A 9,108-nucleotide genomic window follows, 5' to 3' on the forward strand; every position below is an offset into this window, starting at 1 on the left:
CCCAGCACCAAATTTTGGCACGCCGTCTCGACTGCCAACACTGGCATTACCCCGCTTCGATGGAAATCATACGGATTCCAAGAACTTCATCTCATCTTTTCTCCAACTTGTGAATCGTGAGCAACTCTCAAACATAGACAAATTTAACCATCTCCGTAATTGTCTGCAGGGCCCTGCACAAGAAACAATTGAAGCTTTCCCGGTCACTGCAGAGAACTACGTAAAGGCCTTGGAGAAGCTGAAGGCCCGTTACGACAAGCCTGCACTTATTTTCGCCGAAACGATCGCGGATATATTTAAGCTGCAGCTCCGTAGTTTAATTGATAATGAATCGGCCTTATATAGTTCTCTCTCATCATAAGGATCGCATGCCCAAATATTACAAGCAATGCTCATATACGTGGTCATGGATAAGTGCGACCATCAGAGTAAAATAAAATGAAACGAATCTACCATCTTGGGACCAGTGCACGCAGCTGCTAGAAGGACATTGCCAGTTTCTTTTGTTGGCTGGTTCTGCTCAACCCCAAAGACCTCAAAACTCGTCATTCTCGCTAGCCAACGCATCATGTGTATTTTGCTTGACCCTCTCACACAGATTGCTTGGCTGTGAAAAATTTATACGCTTAAATGACATCGCCCGTTTAGATGTCATGAAATTACACCGCCTCTGCCCTAACTGCCTATGCAGTGGTCACCAACTATGGTCACTAGCTGTCCATCAAAAAATCGCTGTCGCACCTGTAACAGAGCACATCATACTATATTGCACAACCACCATTCGCTAGACTTGTCTCGCCCGCACCAACCAGCTTCAACAGCACCATCGTTAGAGGCAGCGACACACTCCCATTCGCATCTTGGCCAGAAATCGCCGATTTAACTCGCAACTGCGATTTTTCTCGTGAAGGATGCACTTGGTACCTACAGACTTGGGAGAGCACTTCTCGATTCCTGCTCCCAAGTAATTTTTATCACTGACGACTTCGCACAGCGACTTCGTTTATGACGGGACAGACATTCAGTTCAAATTCGGAGCATCGGCCATTCACAAACTGATATCAAATATTGCACCACCACATCCATTAAATTTCGAATTTCATCGTGGTGAACTTGCTATGCGTTGGCCCAACACTCCAGGACGACTTATATATGGAACTCCTAAAATTTAGGCTGTATCGCTACGCCATCACTGCGGACGTGACTAAAATGTACAGGCAAGTACATCTTGACATTATCGATCGCAAGTACCAGTACATTCTTTGGAGAGCATCCCCAGAAGACACTTTGCGCACATACCAACTGAATACAGTGACCTACGGCACCGCAGCGGCACCATTTCTAGCAACACGAAGTCTTAATCATCTTGCTGATATCCATTGAGCTGCGCAGTTGGCGCAGCCATCATAAAGACATCATTTTACGTTGATGACTTACTTACGGGTGCAGACGACCTAAAGACGCTCCGCATAATCAAGGATCAAGACACGGAAATTCTTCATCGGGGAAGTACACACTAATAAGGAGCTCAGTTCGTGTGGTGAGGGATTAACTAGCGCTCTCGTCGTTAACTGGAACCAATATGAAGATACACTATTCTTTAAGTTCACCCCAAGGAACCAGTCAACGATCATTACCAAAAGAACAATTTTATCCATCGCGTCGGCCTTGCTCGACCCTCTTGGACTACTCTCGCCGCTTATTGTCGTCGCAAAAATACTCCTTCATGAACTTTGGCTCGCTGGCCTGTGCTGGGATGAGAGCGTACCACAGAATTTGCACACAGCTTGGAGTAAGTGTCTCGAGTCGTTCCAAACAGTCTCACTATTGTCGATTCCACGTTATTGTCTCCACCACAAGCCTCGATCTCTTCAACTTCATGGCTTCTGCGACTCATCAATACGAGCTTACGGTTGCTGCCTGTATCTACGCTCGGAGACATCGACAAGAAATATTGCAGTTCATTTGCTGACTGGCAAATCCATAGTAGCCCCTACTAAGAAGAAATCTCTTCCGAAATTGGAGTTGTGCGGAGCACATTTGCTTGGCCAACTGTATGCAAAGATAAAGCTCTTATTAGCGGACAGGAAATACACCGAATATTTTTGGACGGATTCACAAATTGTTCTCTATTGGCTAAAACAACTCTGTCAGCATTCGTCGGTCGCCGCATATCAGAAATTCAAGATTGGACTGCAGATGGCCAGTGGAAATTTGTTCCCGGTGGAAGCAACCCGGCGGACATTGTCTCACGTGGTACTACCACAGCTGAACTCGCAACCTCTATGTGGTTCACAGGGCCACCGTTCTTGACCCAACCGATATCCCAGTGGCCAAAGTCTCCAGAAACTATCGATATAAGCTTAGAAGTTGTCAAGGCAGAGCAAAAAGGGGCGCGTTATGTGAAATTATGATCAACAATCACGTTCTCCAGCATTTGACCCGCATTAACTCCTAAATTCGTTGCCTCCGCACCATCGCATATGTCTTTTGTTTTACAACAATATCACGGGGAGGTAAAATTGTCTAAGCATCGCTTCCCCCAGACGAACTCCGTCGCGCATCGTACAGCATCGTTTACAACATTCAGGAACAATCGTTTCGGAAAGACTTTCGCTCCCTACAGAAAGCTAAGCAGCTTACAAGTCATTTAAAATACTTAACTCAATTTCTCGGCAGCTCCTCAGGATTTGCCCTCATCAGGGTTGGAGGACGACTCCAGAACGCCGACATCCCAGAATCTGTTCGGCACTTGCATCTACGGAATTGTCATGCAGGCCCGAAAGCTCTAGTCGCGCTAATCCGTCTGGAAAACTGGATCGTCAATGCCAGAGACCTCGCTCGTCGAGTGGTGCGTTCGTGTATAGCGTGCGTTTGGTTTAAGCCTAAACTGGAAAACCAACTGATGGGATCGCTGCCACCAGAACGAGTGCAACTACAGCAACCGTTCCAGAAGTGTGGCGTCGACTTCTGCGGACCGTTCAACACGTATCTCCGCATCAGAGGAAAGGGTCCCACAAAGTCCTATCTAGCCGTCTTCATTTGTTTGGCCTCCTAGGCAGTGCACATAGAAGTCGTCTCTGATTTGTCAACCAAGGCATTTCTCGCAGCACTTAAACGGATGATCGCCCGGCGCTCAAGCCCATCGGATGTATACTGCGACAATGGAACTAGTTTTGTCGGAGCTGCCAGTCATATCCGTGAACTACAAGAATTCTTGGAAGACAAAGCCACGCAAGAAGCTATTTCATCATATTCGTCAACCAATCTCATCACATTCCATTTCATCCCTCCTAGAGCTGCGCACTTTGGGAGGCCGCGGTAAAGAGCGCGAAGAGTCTGCTCTACAGAACGCTAATAAACTCAAGATTCACATTTGAAGAGCTCTATACCATCACCGCGGAACTCGAAGCGATGCTGAGTTCGCGCTCGCTGTCTCCGCTATCTCCGGATACGAACGACCTTGGAGCACTTACTCCGGGTCTCTTCCTGGTGGGGAAATCTCTTCGCTCGCTTCCAGAGAAAATCATCTCATTCACAAATGTCTCCAACCTGGATAAATATGATGCCGTTGTCGCAGCTAAGCAGGAGTTTTGGCGTCAGTGGTCATCCGACTACCTACAAGAGCTGCGTTCCCGCACTAAATGGAGAACAACATTAGAAAACATCAGAGCGGACACTATGGTCATTATTCACGACGATAATCTGCCTCCGCAGCGATGGAAGATCGGTCGCGTCGAATCTGTTGTTCCCGGACAGGATGGTGATTAGCCCATTCTGTCCGGGGACAACAGATTCGACGCGGCCCACATTCGAGCAAGCACAGGCGTATGCTGCCAACCAGTACATAAGCTGGCCGTACTTCCCACTGCACCTCATTCTTATTGGAAAAAGATCCTTTCAAGGCGGCCGGGATGTTCGGTCAAACCCTCAGCTGGTCTCTCTCTTGTACCCAATAATATACACATAATCTCATTTAATAATCGATTACATATGTGCACTCTGTTAATCCTCTGTTAGCAACCCCATGTAATCTCTCTTCTGCTAATAAAGGTTCAGTTGCACTTCCAGATCGAAGTAAAACGGTTCTCTTTTCGCTTGTGGTAAATTTTTGAGAATTAGTTTATGAACCCCCAACCTGATCATCTTATGCAGCACAAAAAACGCTTTGGTCATTAAACAGCCGTATTATTAAGAAGTTGATAGACAAAGATTTCAGTCCTACAACGTCTACTCCACTTCGCTCAAAAATAGGTTTTGGTTACATGACTCTTCAGAAATCAAGTCCAAACTATGATGAATGATGTATTTGAGTTTGTCGAACGATTGGAAATTTTGGTAGCATCAAGAGGAACGGGTGACACCAGTCACAATTATTACATTTTTCAATATTACAGGAATTGCGGGTAATACTCTAGATTGGGGGCCTCACCCCCGAAATTCGCGAAAAAGTTATCCTCGATGGATCGCGATTTCTTAAGAATTTACGTGCAAAAAGAACTTGGCGGTCTGACATGGTTCTCTTGTAATTGAATTTCAAAATTCCCGGTTTTGCTATAAAAAACAAGGGAGAACGGTTTAGTCGAGTACCTCGACTATCAGATACCCGTTACTCAGCTTAAGGGACCAAAAGGAAATGGAGATATGCAAGCAGCAAAGCGAGATTTAAACGCGCCACCTACCGGCGGTAGACAGATTTAAGCTTTATGGGCGTTAGAGTGGGCGTGGAAAATTTTTTTTTTTTGATCAATCGATAGGTATTGACGAGACCAAAACATTAAAATTTTTTATCTAGCATACAAATTGTGGGCGCCACAGGTTTGGGCGGTTTGTGGGCGTTAGAGTGGGCGTGGCATATTCGCGTAACAAAATTGCGCTGCGTACAAAGCTACGGAATCTAAATCTGAGATCCCGATTCTCTATCTTTGATAGTTTCCGAGATATCCACGTTCATACTTACGATTTTTTGAAGTTTGTGGGGGGTTTGTGGGCGTTAAAGTGGGCGTGGCAAACTTTTTTTGGGTCAATCGATAGGTATTGATGAGAACAATACATTTCAGCTAAAATTTGTATTCTAGCACCAAAACTGTAGGAGCCACATTTTTGGGCGGCTTGTGGGCGTTAGAGTGGGCGTGGCACTCTGCTGAAAGAAACTTGCGCTGCGCAGGAATCTCAGGATTCTGCATGCCTAATCTCAGTATTGTAGCGGACACGGCTAGATTGACTCGGCTAGTGATCCTGATCAAGAATATATATACTTTATGGCGTCGGAAAGGTTTCCTTCTGCCTCTTACATATTTTCCGACAAATCTGGTATACCCTTTTACTCTACGAGTACCGGGAGTACCGGTAAGTTTATTGATTGGAATAAAATTATCAGAGTAGGCGGTAAATTACAGAATTACAATGCTAGATTCAAGATAAAGCATCCAATTATCCTCTACAAAGGCCATATTACTTCATTGATTATAGAGGATGCTCATAACCAAACCTTACATGGTGGAATAAATTTGACGAGAACATTCATTCAAAGAAAATATTGGATATTTGGATTGAGAAATTCATTAAGGAAAAATTAAATGAATGCACGAAATGTGCAAGATATCGACAAGTCACGGCACAACAATTAATGGGAAATCTACCCAAATACAGGGTAACAATTTCGTACCCATTGCTAAATTCAAGTATTGGTTACGCACGACCCTATTATATTAGATGCTCTAAGAATATAGGTCAGAAAACATACAAAGGGTATATAGCTGTTTTTGTGTGTATGGTAACAAAGGCAATACATTTAGAAGTAGTAAGTGATTTAACTTCTTCGTTTCTAGCTGCGCTCAGAAGGTTTATCGCAAGAAGAGGAACGTGTGCGGCTATTAACTCTGATTATGGAACAAATATTTTAGGCGCAGCAAAAAAATTAGACGAAGAGTTGGCAAAAGCAATTAAAGAAAATTCTGCGGCTGCAAATCAACTCAAAATAAGGTTTTGAGTGGCATTTTATTCCCCGGGCAGGACCTCACTTTGGAGGTATCTGGGAGGCCGGCGTTAAGTCAATGAAACACCATCTAAAACGGTTTATTGGTGCTGAAGCTTGACATACAAACTCTGTTATGCCAAATAGAAGGAGTATTGAACTCGTCACGAACACGACCCCTATATTTATCAGATAATGATATAGAGGAAAATGAAGTACATACACCTGGACACTTTCTGATAGGGCGACCACCTTTGGATGTGATTGAGCCTGTAAATGAAAATGAAACAAGGAAGAACGCTATAGTCGAGTACCTCGACTATCAGATACCCGTTACTCAGCTAAAGGGACCAAAGGGAAATGGAGATATGCAAGCAGCAAAGCGATATTGAAATGCGCCATCTACTGGTGGTAGACGGATTTAAGCGTTATGGGCGTTAGAGTGGCCGTGCCAAATTTTTTTTTTTGAATCAATCGATAGGTATTGACGAGACTAATACATTTCAGCTAACATTTTTTATCTAGCATAAAAATAGTGGGCGCCACAGGCTTGAGCGGTTAGTGGGCGTTAGAGTGGTCGTGGCATATTTCCGTAACAAACTTGCGCTGCACTCAAGCCTGCGGAATCTAAATCTGAAATCCCAATTCTCAATCTTTGATATTTTCCGAGATATCAATGTTCATATTTAAGATTTTTTGAAGTTTGTGGGCGGTTTGTGGTCGTTAAAGTAGGCGTGGCAAACTTTTTTTTGGGTAAATCGATAGGTATTGATGAGAACAATTCATTTCAGATAAAATTTTTACTCTAGCATCAAAACTGTATGAGCCACAGTTTTGGGCGGTTTGTGGGCGTTAGAGTGGGCATGGCACTCTGCTGAAGCAAACTTGCTCAGGAATCTCTATAGCCTAGCTCTTATAGTTTCCGATATCTCAGCGTTCATCCGAACGGACGCACAGACGGACAGACGGACATGGCTAGATCGACTCGGCTAGTGATCCTGATCTAGAATATATATACTTTATGGGATCGGAAACGCTTCCTTCTGCCTGTTACATACTTTCCGACGAATCTTGTATGCCCTTTTACTCTACGAGTAACGTGTATAAAAATAGGGAACTTGCATAGGTGGAAAATAATCCAACAAATGAAAAGAGATTTTTGGATAAAATGGAAAGATAACTACTTACATACCCTACAATGGAGGTATAAATGAAAAGGAATAACCCCAATAACCCCAAGAGAAAGTTCTGGTAGTTAAAGTCAAGATGCAAGACGCATGCATTTCTCAACCGATTACCAAAGTTTGCCCTCTTGTAGGAATCAAGGCTGTCGAAGATAATGAAGAAGAATCCCAGCCCAAAAAAATAACTAGGGGTAGATCTAGGACATCCAAACTGGTGTTCATAATGAGTATGCTAATGTTAATGTTGTTTTGTCAACTATCAAATGTACAGGCGCGAGCACAAGAAACAACTTAGCTTGCAGTTTCTGGGTTTCAATTCAGAAGCGTTAATTTATATTAATGAGCAATTGTTAAAAGAGCATTATCTCATCTTTAAAGAGGCTATGCGTATGAAAAAACATAAAATCCTTACGGCTGTCTTTACACGACGCGGCCTTGTGCACGTGCGCTGCACTCGAAGAGAGGGTGTATGTTGCATTAACAGTATGGAGGAACTTTCGTCCATTAATCATTCGCCCGATCCACTTTCTACATCTCTCACTAACGCTTCGGCTGGACCTGAAGCTGATAGCTTTCGTTCTTAAGCGTATAAATCGTATCCTCTTAATTAAGATAGGTTTAAAACTAGTTTACTTTAAGAAATGTATAAGATACGTATTGAATATTGAGATTGCGCCCCTAATAATCATTGATAACAACAATGCAGGATGAGGAAGTTTGTTCCATAGCTAGTGCCATGATAAAAACTATTAGTAGTTATAAAAATGGTCTCAAAATCATTCACTTCAATGCACAAAGTTTGTTAAAGAAGATTGATGAGTTTAGATTCCTTTTCACTCAGTCTAATGTCGATGTGATATGTGTGTTTGAGACGTGGTTTGTAAATGATGTATGTGATTCGTCTATTGTTTGTGAAGGCTTCAATGTTTATCGGTCCGATCGTGGCTATATACGTGAATGTGAAGCTGAAATGTAAAGTGGTACTTAAACAGCCAAGTGATAGTACTATTGAATACATTCTATTAGAACTTCCCAATAAATCCCATGAAAGAACCCTTCTAGGTTGCATTTATAGACCGAATCGGACAATTGACTACGGGTCATTACTTAATGTTATTTCAGACATTTCGTTGGAATACACTGACATCATACTGGCAGGAGATGTTAACAGCAACCTATTGCCAGAAAGCCATCTCGTAGATAACTTTAAATCCCTAGGTTTGTTTTCCGTAAACGAAACGATCCCCACGCACTATAGCAGCCACTGTGATACATTACTTGACTTATTTCTTATCAATGACCCTAGCAAAATCATACATTATGACCAGGTTTCTGTACCAGCCTTCTCCAGACATGACTTAATATTTTTAACATACGACTTGACCTTTGACAGCAAAATCAATTCTTTTACGTATAGAGATTATAAAAATATAAACTATAATGAATTAAAAACGGAATTTTTGTGTTGTGACTGGTCACGTATTTACCACCTTCGTCATGTAGATTGTCAATTAGAGGTTTTAACCAACAATGTCCAGTATTTGTTCAACAAGTTTGTGCCCCTAAGGACCAAGGTGATTAAGCCAATGCAAAATCCATGGTTCAGTAGTGAAATCAGAAACCTAACCCGTCAGCGAGATGTAGCTTACCTCCGGTGGAAGCGATACAAAACTGATGAATTTCGAAAACAATACAAAGAGGCTAGGGTAAAAGTAAACAAAAGGATAAAATCAGCAAAGAAAAAGCATTATAACATACAATTTAATAACTGTGTTAACTCAAAAAACAGATGGAACAAACCAAATCGGTTAGGTATTGGAAAATGTAAGCAACAGACAGAGTCTGAGGTGGATGTCGAATTGTTAAACAAAAAGTTTTTGGAAATGGATGTACCTGAAGCAACATGCAATCCGTACCAGAATACTCAACCCCTCTGTGATAATAGTT

This window comes from Drosophila subpulchrella, unplaced genomic scaffold (genome assembly GCF_014743375.2).
Source record: "Drosophila subpulchrella strain 33 F10 #4 breed RU33 unplaced genomic scaffold, RU_Dsub_v1.1 Primary Assembly Seq358, whole genome shotgun sequence".
Classification (NCBI taxonomy): domain Eukaryota; kingdom Metazoa; phylum Arthropoda; class Insecta; order Diptera; family Drosophilidae; genus Drosophila; species Drosophila subpulchrella.